Raw genomic sequence first — 15821 nt, forward strand, 5'->3', positions numbered from 1 at the left:
TAATGTTCCATTTCAATATATTGATTATTCTTACAGCCCTCAGTGAACAAAGTTTGGACAGCCCTGCTCTATGCTCAGTGTGTGTGTTTAAAATGAGATGAAAGAAGTCTTTGCTGTGCTCTGAACTCATTATTCCGAGTAGTCTGTCATAGACATGGACATTTAGCAAGAACTAAACATTTAAAATCTGGAATTAATGACAGGACGACTAGCCAGTTCACAGAACATCAGTCTTAAGTGTGTGAGGGTGAAAAATGACCCACATGCACGCTCCAGACAGGACAACTTCCGCCCGCAGAGCATATGATGTTAAACACACACCCACAGACAATCATCCAGTCCCCCGTATAAGTGTGTGGGGTTCTCCTTATTGAAGAACGTTTCATTCTGCCATGTGTGTGAATGGTAGTGCTCTTTCAGTGGGTAGGACTGTGTGAAGGTTCAAAGATGCTCCACCTGCAGCAAAGTTCAAAGCGCTTCCACCTGCCGTTGATCCCGCTGTAAGGAAGCTGGAGGCCGGGCCCCGTGCCAAACCACAGGCGGGCGTGGAGCACTGCAGCAGATGGATGTGTGTGTGTTCGTGGCTGAAGGGCTTTGATAATGAATCTCCTATACTGTGTACACACACACAAACAAACACACACATGCGGCGTGGCCCTAAGCTGTTTTCTTGGTGTAACAACAAAAATGCAACTAGTGCTACATTGGTTCCATCCCTTGGTTGTAGTCAGTACTCTGAGAGGCAGGAGGAAAGGGGGATGTGACAGATAACTGTATTCACTGATTCAAACCGCTGGAGTTGATACCACAGAACAACAATAGCTGTGAGTGTTGGGTAGAACTATCTTGAATTGACTCAAAGAACAGTAAAGGTTAACCATTGTCACTAGAGAGGATTGTTAAGAGATCAAGAGAATGGACTGCATGGCTCCAGGCCGCAACAACAATGAATATTAAGAGATAAAGGCAGCAGCACAGTACACCTGTTCAACAGCTCAGAGCTCACATTAATGCACACTATGCAAACACTAGTCAGTCCTGCACGACCCTCCCAATGCTGTCATACCCATACTTCACGTACAGCTCTGGAAAAAATCAAGAGACCACTTCGTCATTATCAGTTTCTCTGGTTTTACTGTTTATAGGTTTGTCTTTGAGTTAAATATATACATATATATATGTATATATTTTTGTAATTGTATTCTATTAACTACTGACAACATTTCTCTGTATTGGAATTCAACAGACACTGGGATGGCTGCCAAACATGTAGAGATAAAGATTTAAGAGAAATTTGGTCAATTTCAACCAAAGACAGTCAGCTTGAGGTGTGGGCTCAGAGGGAGACGATCGTCCTCCAATGGCCCCTGCACTCAACATGTCAAACTGTCCTTATGCAAGATACCTAACCCCAAATGGTTGGTCTCCCTGATCAGCTGCCCCTTTATGGCAGCCTCTGCAGTAGTGTGTGAATGCTGAACTGTATAAGGGTTTTGAGGGGGTCTTAAAGACTGAAACACTGCATATATTCAGTCCATTAACCGTTCAATCGACTTGTTTCAGAGGAAGCCACTATTGGATTTTTGTGTTGAATCAACTTAACTGTCCAGCTGAATATAATGCAGCTGTGGGGGTCAGCAGATTGAGTTCTGGTTTTAATCCCGAGGTATTGGGACTTATCTTGTCTTTGATCTTCATGATTTTATTCTCTTTAGAAGAGTGTTACGTTGCCTTGCATTGTAACAAAGTAGTGCCTTTCGTTCAGCATATTCAGGCTCTACACAAACACTGAAACACATGAGCACAGACTACAATTTAAAGAAGAGAAATCAAACCTGAACTGACAGGAAATGCTCCGTTTTAGTTTAACACACACACACACACACACACACACACACACACACACACACACACACACACACACACACACACTATTTTATGAACATCTAGGTTCAGCTGCTGAATTAAACACAGAACAAATGAACCAAAGAAAGAGAAACCATGAAGCAGATTCAGGCAGTAGGCGTATAGATTCACTCTGAAAGTATTAGAGAACAGAACAGCTGAGAGGAGAGAGAACATCTGATCCTTTACTACACACACTAGATGCTCTGTTTAGGTTTTAATAACACTGTAATCCCGCTAGTTATCCACAATTAAAAAAAACCAATAGTAATGTGATTACATCTTTTTTATGTGACTGTTAGGTAATAGTTACTTTTTTTTGTTTCCTGATGATGTAATCCATTACTCCCCAAACCTCACAGTATAATGAGGTCAGATAAACAATAAGATGTCAGCTAATCTGAGAGTAATTCTTGATAATGGGATTGATTCCGAAAATATATTGTATCAACACTGACATCACATGTGTTTACCGTGTGTGTGTGTGTGTGGCCCTGTATAGCATCCTATCAGTGGCTCTCTTGTTCTCCCCTAATTGATCAGCAGATGGCATTGACAAATGATGAATAGGTTGGACATGGTACACCCCTCTCACTCTAAACACACACACACACACACACACACACACACACACACACACACACTGCGGCGCCCCTCTTGGTGTCATCACTCTTGTCCTACAAGACTCCTAACACCCCAGTGGCATGGGAGAGTGAGCGCATCAAACCACAGAAGAAGAGCCCTCCTCGCTTCACTGAGACAGAGAGACTACACAAAGGCATGAGAGAGAGAGAGTAAGGAAGAGGAGATTCCTTACATAGCTTCCCATTTGTATGCACGGCTGCCGTCAGAGAAATGAAGGTATCCCCAGATATCCCATCCCTCCCTGTCCTTTCATGTGGCATTCAAAGGCAGCTCTTTCCTCTTTGGGCCTATTGAGATGCCACCACCTGTAACTGGATGCAACCTTTCTCCCTTTTGTTCTCTCTCTCTCTCTCTCTCTCTCTCTCTCTCTCTCTCTCTCTCTCTCTCTCTCTGACTGTGGGATAACATGAGTAAATGAATGGGTGAGTCAGTGAAAGGTTCACATCTGTCTCTGACACACTACCCTACGCAATCAGACTGCGGAGTGTCTCAATGCAGCTCCACCATACAGGTGAACTCAGGTATTAAGGGACAAAATATAACTTATTTAATTATTATAATAACACACTAATATTATTATCAAAGAAAGTTCCCAAATACAGTTTATCATTGGTATGATATGTAAGATTTAAACATAATCTCCATTGCTTATAGCAACAACAAAGCAGATGATCTGTGACTCCAGCATTAACAACTCAGGCTGGACAAACATAATTTAATAGTTCAGTCTAACTATCCAAACCTCCTCTTCTAGAGGTTAAACCAAAGTGAGTGCACCTGAAATTCTTATCAACATATAGCAAATACAGGGAGTGAATGTTTAAAATGGACACATTGGATAATCATTTGACTGCTGGCTTTTGTTTCCCCTTCCATCAGGGCTATTTGATGGGAAGCCCGTGCAAAGAAGTTCAGTGTAACGTGAAACCAGTTCTAAGAACTGTCAGAAGCAACATTGTAGACCAAATGTCCTCAGTTGGACCTGAGACAATGAAGCTTTGGTTCATGGTTGGCGTCTTCAGACTAAAGCAGGAGTGTCCAAACTTTTTTCGGTGAGGGCCACATAGAGAAAAACATAGGAAGGGCTGGGTCCCCCACTAGAGGTCAGGTATATTGCCTCATAAGTTAAGGTATAGGTTGGCAAAATGAATGAAATGTAGGTACATTTTTCTTGATACTTGAATGTGCTTTAAGAAAAAAAAAAATGTTACAAAAAGTCTTGTAGTTCATCCCTTAAAACAGCAGCCTCAGCTTGCGTATAATAAGGGAAAATGTTAAAGGTATATTCAAAGTTGTTATGAAAATAAGTTTTCTTTATCAACTGAGATTGAAAGTGGGTTTATAAACGCATGAATACTACGATGTAATATTTGTTTACATATATATTTCAGAAGTACAATATAAGAACTGCATAAGGTATAGGTGTGGGCCATATTCAATTACACTATGATATGTATCTGTGGGCCAGTTCAAAATATATTGGCATTTCAAATGAAAGACACTGTCAGTGAATATAACAGGGGCTTGTCCAACAACAATGATATATTTAGGATCATCTCTTTTAGTTAAATAGACTTTTTGTAACACAGTGGAACACATACAGCAGAATACAAGGACACACAAACATTTGACCACTATGTACAGATATATATATTTAAATAAAAATAATAGAAATACAACTATGACATTTGTACAAAAAAGGACGATATTAAAGTGATGCTGATTGTACAGAGTGCTAGAGTACTTATCATATCTTTATAGTGAGGGTTTCACCATGAAATGCAGTTATAGCCTAGTCCATGATGCTGCACTTTGAAAACCTAAGCTCTGTCCTGTGGTCCGCCGGATCAACAAATCCAGGATGAAGAAACCCGGTCCTGCTGCTGATTAGTCTGAGTCATATATTCCTGGGATCGGACTAGGCCAGTTGCGGGCATAGGGAAGTGGAATGTCATTACAGGTTATAGCAGCCCTTGTCTCACAGGCTGGATGGTCAGAAGATACTGTTGGTGACTATCGTCTCAATTTCCACTGAGAAAACCAAACCAGATGTTCTGGTGCCTTCTTGTTTCGGTATACAGTGTTTAACAGCTTGGGTCTGGGGTGGATGCTCTGCAGTGAAGCTTCCTGACTCTAAAGTCATGAATGAAGACCATGTTGGCCGCAATGAGTCCTTCTGCAGTCCTGGCAGGGAAGGCTACGGAAAAGGTTGCAGTGGTGTGTTTCAGGTCTGTATGGTGGCTGATCCCAACACAGAGTCCTGGATGTGCAAAGATCAGCTGGATAGTTGGATGAACTTCCACAGCTGGCCAAGAATGTACATCCTCTGCTGGGCCTTTGCTAATTGTGCCTCTGTTGGAAGTCTCCTGAGGTTTTCAGAGATAGTGGATCATAGAAACCTGAAGGCTTCCAGCTAGACAGGGCTTTTCAGCTGCAGGTTGTTCTGGCAGCACCAGAGGGCCAGATGTTCAACTATCCATTTGTGTGCAGATTATTCACCCTCCCAGATGAGGCGGATGATCGTTGTGTCGTCAGCAGGTTTTTCCTGAGGTGCAGTCATTGGTGTAGAGGCACAAGAGCCAGGGGAGAGCATGTATCCCTGTTGGCTATGGGTGCTGATGCTTTGGTTGTTATTTCCTCCAGCCTGACTAGGTGTGGCAGTATGTAGTCAAACTGCTGCACAGGCCAGGTGATGAGACTCAGACACATGGTAAGTGTGGGGCTGGAGTTGTAAACCAGGATTTCTTCTTGTCATGTAGGTATGTGCAGAAGGTTTAGAACACACGTTCTAACAAATGCTGATGTAAGATGAAACTGTGTCAGAGTTCATCCAGGCTGTAGCTTTAAAACAATGCAGTGAAAGTAGACTTTAACTCCAGCTCTGTATGGTGGTACATCTCAAAGCAGTGTTGACACAAGGCTCACTCACAACAAGGTTGAATACTCAATTCGCCTTTTGCTAAGCCACACCCTAGAATGCAGACTGGCGAATCACAGCGGAGCCAACAACGGACTCCGACAAAGCTCCGACACTTTCCTGCCAGCGCTCTCAGATTTTCGTACTTTTAACTGTCGTTAGTGGACTATAAGAAGGATATGGTTAAACGTTGTGCCTGGGGCACTTGTAAGGCTGGTAGTCGTTACCCAGAGAGGTTGGAGGGGGGTGTGCATTTTTTCCCCTTCCCCAAACCAAAATCAAAGCCTGACAAGTGTCGCCTGTGGATTAAACTTTGTGAACGTCCTCACTCTCAGCTGAACCCCTCAAGGATCGACCGGCACACTTTTCTGTGTTCTAATGTAAGACTTTTGTCTTTAACCCTACAGTTAAGTTAAACTATTCAGTATTCTGTGATTTCAATCTATACATTTGGCTCGCTAACCGGAATTATGAGGAATCATAGGCGCTAGCAAGTAGCAAGCAACCTTAGTGATAGTTTAGCAATCGTGCAGCTAAATGCTACAGTCTGGATTCTATTTTTGACAACATAAGACTAGCAGATCTAGAACTATATGTGGACTTGGTTATTCATGGTCCATCCAAACACCTAACGTTAATATGTTACAGACAAACTGCTATGGTTGTTTTCTAGGTGACTATCTTCAATGTTTTGCCAGTTCAACAATATTTTCCCTTGCTATTTCAGCGCTTTTTCAATCTGGTAGAGAAAGTCCAGTCAAATGTGGAAGACCTCCAACTAAAAGGTTAAAGTTATGTAATAGAATAACAACTAAATTATAGAAAAACATCACAGCCACAACACAACATCAGAGTAGCATTAATACTTTAATTGGTATCATGTACAGAAAGATCTCCACATTATCAGGCTCATTAGTGGAGAACACCGCAACAGAGGAGAGGTCCATGGTTGAAACAGGTATTACTTAATGTGACTGTAAGGATCCATTGCACATTGTTGGTAAAAAGTGCTCAAAAAAGTACCGGTCTAGCTTTGCTTTGGTTTCCCCCCCACATCTCTGCCTCAAAATGAATTTGCTCCAGGTGATAGTCACCATCACATTTAACAAAATGGTCACACCATGGCATCCCAGTTATGCCCAGCTGTCCCATGATCTGAAAATAATATTCATGTGTACGCTTGAGCCCGTAGGTGTTATCACCAAGCTTTTCAATGTACTGGCAATTGGTGTGTGTGATTTGCATCGGGCACTTAATTTCCAAAAGTCCATAGGTTTTGTCCTCACCGCTCTGAACGCTTCTGTCAGGGGATGTACCTAAATGGGGGGCATCAGGGTTAACAACAAATCCACAAATTTGAACTTTGTTGCCAGTGATGGCTGAGTACTGTGCTGCAGCAGCTGGTTCAAGCTCTATGCCTCTCCTCGTGGCTTTAGTACAGATGTGCTTCTTCTTCCTCTGTATAATGGTGGCAAGCTTTTCGAAGTCTGCTCTCCTCGAGAATATTCTCTTGAATGAAGTTGAAGTAAGGCGAGTACAGCGGACATGATGCCAGATGTTGTTGCTACTTTGCTGTCTGGTCTCTTTCTCAAGCGCCTCTGCCTCAGACTTGGAGACCATCATAGTGTTGAACATTTCCATCTGCACTTTAGAAAGGACAGTACAGAAAGTGCCTGGCAGTGGTGGGAAAGAGAATGCTGGGAAGTCATCAGTAGAGTTTGATTGGGAGGATTTTTGCCAACTGTCCATTAGTGGGAGCTGCACATGTAAAGAAGAAAACAAATATTTACATCTGATTACTTACATTATGTTTTCATCCTGTTGTTATCTTTTTATAATTATGTTTCTGCACAGTGGACCAGGTTCACACAGAGGACCAAGATGAAGTGAAAAGACTTAAGAGGCAACTTGCTGAAAAGGAAAAAGAAAATGCCTTACTGAGGGAAAAGACACAAAGTTATCAAGCACCTTATCCACTCACCCACACCCACACCCACTCAAGGACCTTACCCACTCACACCTACTTTAAGTGTTGCACAGGCTTTAGTTATGATGAGTTTAATAAGCTGTGTGCATTTTTCAGGTTACCCAGTACTGCAAAGGATCCACAAACACTTATCCCTGTGACATATCACAAAGTAGATCGGCAGGTCAACCTCATGCCTTTACGACAACAGTTCCTACTCACACTGATGAAGCTGAGGCAAAACTTTGATCGGACAGAGCTTGCCTTCAAATTTCAAATTGCAGTGCAAAGCGTTAGCACTTTATTCAATTCATGGATTGATTTCATGTACGGTAAGCTAGGCAACTTGTCTATTTGGCCACACAGGGACAGCATAACAGAAGCAGAGCAGAGTTCCTAACAACTTTTGCCATTTTTGATTGTACAGAGATTAAGACAGAAAAGCCAACATCAATGTTACTTCAAAGTCAAACTTACTCCAACTACAAATCTACCAACACGCTTAAGTGTCTGATTGCCTGTGATCGTCGTGGCTCCATTATCTTTGTATCTACACTTTTCACTGGATCAATCTCTGACCAAGAAATATTTAGAAAATGTGGAGTCAAGGATTTACTGAAAGGTCTGCTTCAGTGCGGCTACCGTAAGGCAGGCGATGGGCTCATGGTTGATAAAGGCTTTCTTATTGAGAAGGATGTGAATGAGCTAGGCCTTAATTTGAACATTCGTCCCTTTGCCAAATCAAATGCCAGCTACAGATATTGAGATGACATAGAAAATAGCCAAACACCGGGTACATGTGGAAAGAGCCATCGCCAAAGTGAAGAAATTTAAAATAGTTTCTGGAAGGATCCCTAATGTCAGGTTTGGAAACATAAATCCGATATGGTTTGTAGTCTGTATGCTGTCAAATTTCCAGCCAAACATTATAAAGGCTTAGGCTCTATATAGTACAATGATCATTATGTCTCATCACACTGAGACGCTAAGATAATCTACTGGATTTTAATGTTTTTATTTATCTTTGTGGCTAATAAACCAATGAGCTACCATGAATGAACTGTATGTATGTGACTGTAATAAAATCTCTCTCTGCAAATGATAAGAAATAAGTCCTAATCTTTATCAGTTTAAGATGAACTGCTTACCTGGTAGCTCAAACCACTTCCAAGAGGGTACTTCTCCTGACCTAATTCTAAGTCTATCGGGGGCTTGCTTGCTATGTAGCTCATAGGTGTCCCTCAACAACAAAATATCCTGATCTGTGACCTCAGACATGGCCCTGTGAAATACAAAAATCATACATGTCTACTTATGTCAATCTGATCGACAAAATTAGACATCCTTAATTATGTTATCTGATGTGGAGTACAGGCTTCATCCCATCACAGTAAATTGAATTATTTACTATGTGGAAGAAGGAAGTAAGGTGTGTTAAAAACCAAAAGAGTTCTCTTACCTGTCGTTGTTGTATTGGCAGAAGATGGGTCGCCTTTTTTCTGTCTGTCTTGGCCCCTGGCCACAACGATTGCTGTCACGGGCTGTGGTGTTACTTTGACACCTCTGGGTTTATGCCACTTGTGGTAAGCTTGTGGAGGACTGTAGTTCTAGGCCTAGAGACATGTTGGCGTTTTGTGTCTTACAGAGGTCCAGGGTATGGATAAGCCCGATGATGTGGGCGCAGAACCCTGCGGAGCTAACGAAAGATCACCTCGTTAAGTACAGCTAGCCTGCTGATGTTGCCTATTATGGTTATGATACGCTAGCATATAAGGCTATACAACATTATACGTGCTTTGTGCTTTTGCTTTATAATAACAAAGATAATAGTGAATATAGACCTACCCAGCTTTACAGGAACAGTGTTGCTCGTTGACATCATTTGTGCCAGCCTCCGTCTGGATCATCAGCTGATGTGGCAACTCACTTTTTGATGGTGATCTATACGCTTTTGCCTCTATTTTGATCGCATTATGCTCATTCTTTGTTACCTTGATGTCCTGTATGTAACCCTCAAAGGCATACTGTAAACCTCTCTGCCCACTTCGGTCAGAAACAGCATTTGCTGTTTTGTAAAAGACAGACAGCAGTTCAGCTGGAAGAGCTGCCAAAAACGCCATGTTGAAAGTATGTTTGTCGGACTTAGGAACAATAACCAAGGGGGGCGGGGCTTAGCGAAAGGTCAATTCCGATTGGCAAATTTGGGCAATAAGCGGCCTGGAGTTATTTTTGAAAATTAATTAGTATATTTGTGGAGAGCACACAACTTTGATGAAGGCTTTGCCATGTAAAGAAAATAAAAAGTAAACAAGAGCAAGAGAAGGAAAGAGGTTAAAAGACGCTGGATGACTGAGAAACCAAGAGAAGAGGACAGACAGCAAGTAAACACTGAAGGGAACAGCAGAAGAAGACAGACAGGAAGTAAACACTAAAGGGAACAGCAGAAGAAGACAGACAGGAAGTAAACACTAAAGGGAACAGCAGAGGAAGACAGACAGGAAGTAAACACTAAAGGGAACAGCAGAAGAAGACAGACAGGAAGTAAACACTAAAGGGAACAGCAGAGGAAGACAGACAGGAAGTAAACACTAAAGGGAACAGCAGAAGAAGACAGACAGGAAGTAAACACTAAAGGGAACAGCAGAGGAAGACAGACAGGAAGTAAACACTAAAGGGAACAGCAGAAGAAGACAGACAGGAAGTAAACACTAAAGGGAACAGCAGAAGAAGACAGACAGGAAGTAAACACTAAAGGGAACAGCAGAAGAAGACAGACAGAAAGTAAACACTAAAGGGAACAGCAGAAGAAGACATACAGGAAGTAAACACTAAAGGGAACAGCAGAAGAAGACAGACAGGAAGTAAACACTAAAGGGAACAGCAAAAGACGACAGTCAGGAAGTAAACACTAAAGGGAACACTTTACCAACAGGGACACGGTCTGGGCTCTGGCAGAGTTTGAAGGCTGGTTAATTGGAAAAGAAAATGTGAACAGACTTGGACAGGTACAGGAAACATTGTTTAGTTGGCAGTTATTTTAACTTTTGGTGCTGTCAGCGCAATTCAGCTGATTATTGTTTCATAGCGAAAGTTGAACAATAATTGTTCAATCAATAAAATCATGTTAAGTCATTATGGTCAGATTATTGATTCATTAAGGAAGAAGCTGTGTAATAAGCGGTGGAGGGTGAGCAGGACCCTAAAGCGGGTTTGATCGCCCTGGAGGGTACCTGCACATTTTCCCTTACTTAGTTTCCGCCTGTAAGTTGGAGAAAATTAACCAGAGAGTGCTCAGATTCACAGGGGTGAGGTTGATAGGTGTCTTCTTATGTGGGTAGCAATGGTCCGGTGTTCCATGAGTGTGTGCAGGAGAAACATCCTACCCTCTGCATGCCGCTCTCTCTCTCTCTCTCTCTCTCTCTCTCTCTCTCTCTCTCTCTCTCCTGACCACCTAGGGTCTCTCTCACAGTCCCTTCAGGCAGAATGTTAGTAATGAGGTGGCAAATTACTGTCTTAAAGTTTGATGGAGAGGCACCCCCGCTGACATCCTGACACACACACACACACACACACACACACACACACACACACACACACACACACACACACACACACACACACACACACACACACACACAGTGGCTGTCCTCGACCCCCTGCTAACTGTAAAACAACAATGCTCTAAACTCTTTATTGATGAGACAGCAGTGGTTTTCACTGACTTGCCATTTCCCTCCAGCCGTTTGAAGAAGTGTTGTTCTCCATGTTCACAGGACAGCTGATTGACATTTCTCCACAACAAGACCTCTGCATTTTAACCACAGAATAAGAAAGGGCCGACATCAAGGGAAGGTTTGAAAGGTATTAATCAAAGAGATCCACAATGCTGCATTTATTTACAGCCTTACAAGATGCAGTAAATTGCTACCACATATTTGCTTCCATATGATTATCATCATTAAAGACAAATTAGAGATTTAAGGTGCATGCAGATTTAAAGTTTGTTGACAACGGTTCACAACATTTTAATTCGAGTTTTTCATGGAGTTTTAGGTTTTCTAATATTTTTTGTAATTACAACAAACTGTAGTGAAATAAACTAGGAAAGAAGGATGACCCCGAATGGATCCATTTAAACATTTTGTTCATTATTAAACATGTTGTCCTCTACTCGAACTACATTTGATTTTCAACACCCAATAATTTCCCCCTGCAACCTATACATAAGTATACTGACTAAGGTTATGTCCCAAAACATCTTTACACTTAATCTGAAAACTCCACTCAACATTCATAAAACATAATTCATAAAATGTATAGTAGATGCAATTTTGCTAACTCAGCAGTAATCTATTGCCCTCCTGCACCAGTGAATGGAATTAATGAAAGAACGAAAGGAAGGCACACTTTTATTATTTTTTATATTCAGTTCTTCACTCCGTATATAGCAGTTTGAAATACACACATAAAAAGGATATATACCAGGGGTGTCTACTGAGGACCACATACAGAAAATTATACGAAAGACTGGGCCCCTCACTAGAAGTGAGGTATATTGCCTTTTATGTTAAGTTATAAGTCAACAAAATCAATCAAATGTAGGTAAATGATGCTTGATACTTGAAAATGCTTTAAGAAAACAAACTGCCTACATCGCAGTTCTCCGGGGGGCATCCTTTATGTTTTTGGCAGCTCATCCCGTATACAGAATCCTCAGCTTATAATAAGGGGAAATAAGCTCGTTATGCAAATACATTTTGGGACTTTTTCTTATCAGATAAGATTAGTTAGAAAAGGTTTCAACTTTATTGACAGAATTTATTGAAAAGTTGGCTTATTAACACATAAATATTACTGCATTATATATGTTTTAAAATATATTTAAAGGGCCCCCTATTGTGCAAAATGTACTATTTGTACTATACTGTATCTTTTATACATAAATATGTGTCCCCGGTGTGTAAGGAGACTCACTAAGTCTCAGAAAATACAACCCTCTCTCTTTTCCTCCTTACCTACATCTCTAAAAACAGGGGTACAAACGAGCTGATCCAGATTTGCTTCGGTTATGACGTCATACCCGAAATGTGGGCTGGCTTTACATTGAACTCCTGGCAACGTCCCGCCCACATCACACCTCCCAACCTAGCTGAATCCCCTCGAGCACCTCTATGTCTCTATGTTCATCAGGATTCCTGCAAGAGGGACTTAGAGTAAAGTTGTTTTATTTATATATACATATATATATATATATATATATATGTATATATCATACATATATTGTCACTGTTCTAGTGGTAAACATTGAGAAAATAACTGTTTCAGAGATAACGTTAGGCCATATTCCGTTATACTCCGTTAGAATTTGCTGAGGGCCGATTCAAAATAGGCCATGGGGCGCATGTGGCATGGGGGTGTTTGAATGAAAAACAATATTTATTTATTGTACATAGCTTGTGCGATATAACATATGACAATAGTAATAACACCGGAATATGACCTAAAAATAAATCGAAAAGCTACTTATAAAGTTCAAAAACATATACAATTTAAAATGAAAAGAAAGATGATACATAAAATAAAAACCAAGTAAATAAATGTAATGAATCAAAAAATAACAGAATCAAACACAAAACAGCACACATCTGCACAATAAATTGATACAGAACATATCATTTTAACCTAAAAACAAATACCAAAAACATTTAGAGACATTTGAGAGATACATTTCAAGATGTTTGGAAATTCCTCAGATTTCCACAAGCAGTGATACCGAGTACCCCAAGGAGATGTGTTTTATAAATACTGACTCACTACTGATTTTACGTTGCATGTCTTATTTGCTTTAACTTGTCAGACTGCATTAGGTTGTAGTCCTGATAGAGATACAATGGTTAACTTCACAATGTTTTAAATCTAATTGCACTTTTGTCTGGGCTGAAGAGTCCACTGGGGAATCGCCCCGACATCAATGTCCTTCATCACAGACAACAATTGTGTTTTTCACGGAGTAATTAACTGTGTTCTTTCTTTATTTTGTAAAGATAGCAGAGTATATAATCCACTCAGCGTCATACATTTTAAGAAAAGTGATTTTTTTTTGATACACAGGGCAGGGAAACCTCTTAGTAAGTTACTGAAGCCCTCATTTGCATAAAATCTACCATTAGCCTGTACGTTTTGTCTCTGGGTACGTGCAGCACCTCAAACACACTGCAGCAGGGCTTGGAAGTCATGGAAGATAGCCACAGACTGAACCTGAGCAACACCATGCAAAAACCTAAAGAGCAGCAACCGACCATGATGGGGCAAATAATTCAATGCAAGGGGCATATTTAAAGCAGGAAAAGGAGATTTTGACATTTTTAATTTAGTATAAAGTCACAGCGCATTAAAAAAACCCATAAAATTCCATTATTGGTGTTTGATTTACTAACAGAGTTTGTGTCAATGACTTTGTTACTTTTTATTTTATTTTTTTAGTGACTTTGGCCCAAGATACAGAACATTAAAAAACATTTGGGGTTAATCAATACATTATTTCCATCCATCCATACGTCCACATTATGTATGCAGCCAAATTCTGCTTTTATCTTATTTTTTAATATTTGTTTTAGTCACAATATTTGTTCCAGCAAATTAGTTTCAATTTATTAAAAAATAAACCCCTGTTACTTTGGCTCAGGTCACAGCACAGTTACTTAGTATTTAACATGAATTGCATTATCACAGATGTATTGTTTTGGAGGGGGGGCCAGAGGGGTCCATGCTCCGTATTACAGGGGCACTGGCCCCTGTTGGCCCCCTCTAAGAACCACCCATGGTCTTTACAACTGAAAGGGTGGGATCTAATTGCTTTGGATGTTGTCATAAGGATATTTACAACATTTTTCCTAAGTACTAACATGCAATGTGTGTCGGAATATCTGTACAGGAAAAAATGCTCTTAACTGCACTTAGGATGTGACCTGATCTACATGAGAGGCGGCTACCGTTCACTAATTGAATCTGTGTCATGTGTAAAAGCAAGATAATGTATCCGGATACAAATGGCATCCTAATACCAGGTACAAGATAATTGGTACGGAAAGCTGTATCTGAATCTACCAAAACTAACCTTCATCTGAAGTCTGCTGTCTCTCAGGGATTAGATTTTAACCCCTGGATAAAACCACATTAGGAGTCACCAATGAATAAATCTGCTAAGTATGTGCAGCAACAAGCCCTAGTGGCCTAATGGATAAGGCACTGCCCTCCTAAGGCAGGGATTGTGGGTTCAAGTCCCATCTAGGGTTATTCAGAATGATAAACTGCTTTCAATCTGAGTTCATGATCGTAGAACCCAACCAGAGGGTTTCTTTATGCTTCAAATTCTATTTACCAGAATCATAAAACTGCTTTACAATGAAGTGCTTAATTCTAAACTTAGTGCCCCCCTAAAGTTCCAACCTGATGGTGCTTTCAATGAATAAATAGTAAAAGAACATTTTATTGCTATACTGCAAACACGGTGAGATCAGGCTGCTGCAGTGGAGGGTGCAGTGCTCACCTAACAATGTTCCAGGACACAAATGCATTTACCATTTGGTAAATGCAGTGAAACCTTACAGATAAAAACAGCAACTTATTTTCTTATGAAACATTTTCCCTAAAACACTTTCCCCCCCAGTGAGCAGTCTCATGGGAAAACTAACACCTCACTTTTTTCCTCCCCCTCTTCCTTCTTCTCCAATAAAGAAGAGAGAGCTGAGGGGCCATAACGGTCGCAAGGCAGGTCTGTTTGATCCCCATGCCGTGCTATCTTCAGTTTTCTCCATTCAGCCTGTATGGATGGGGATCAGTGGAGTGGACCGCCCGTCTGCCCAAAGGGACAAAAGTCCCCCTGCTAATTGCTGCCACATCAAATGAAGAGGGACATCCCAAAGAGGAGCCCTCAGATTGATGGAGAGGGGGAGAGGGGAGGAAAAGGACAGCAAGTTATTCTTAGCGCTGCTCACTCCTTCACTCACATTATCGTCTTTGTTCAACAACACATACAACCTGGACTTTCCTTTGAGTTGTGGCGATCACAACTCAAATTGTGATGAATTTTAGAAATTGAGGGTCCATCCAAATATCCCTCCTCAAATCCTCTTTACACAACTTTCAATCTTGACCTGCTATCTCAGAGGACATCCCAATCCTTAAAATTATTTTATTTAAAGGAATGTACTAATAAATGAAGGAAGACAAATGTGGTTCAATGTGAAGGATATGCAGTACATGCAGTGTCTTTCTGCTGTGGAAACAATTACATTTATATTCTAAACATTTTTTTTACCGCAGGAATAAAAATGTATTTCAGGAAATACGTGACAAGTATTTAGTTTAGAATCTATGTAGGACGTC

General features: G+C 40.8%; 1 non-coding gene across 1 annotated transcript; it reads left to right on the forward strand.

Annotated features, from left to right (window-relative positions):
• Positions 1–14655: 14655 nt before the first annotated feature.
• On the forward strand, positions 14656–14728 carry trnar-ccu (transfer RNA arginine (anticodon CCU)). Its single transcript has one exon. It is a non-coding gene; the product is annotated as a tRNA-Arg (tRNA).
• Positions 14729–15821: the final 1093 nt, after the last annotated feature.

This window comes from Eleginops maclovinus, chromosome 4 (genome assembly GCF_036324505.1).
Source record: "Eleginops maclovinus isolate JMC-PN-2008 ecotype Puerto Natales chromosome 4, JC_Emac_rtc_rv5, whole genome shotgun sequence".
NCBI lineage: Eukaryota > Metazoa > Chordata > Actinopteri > Perciformes > Eleginopidae > Eleginops > Eleginops maclovinus.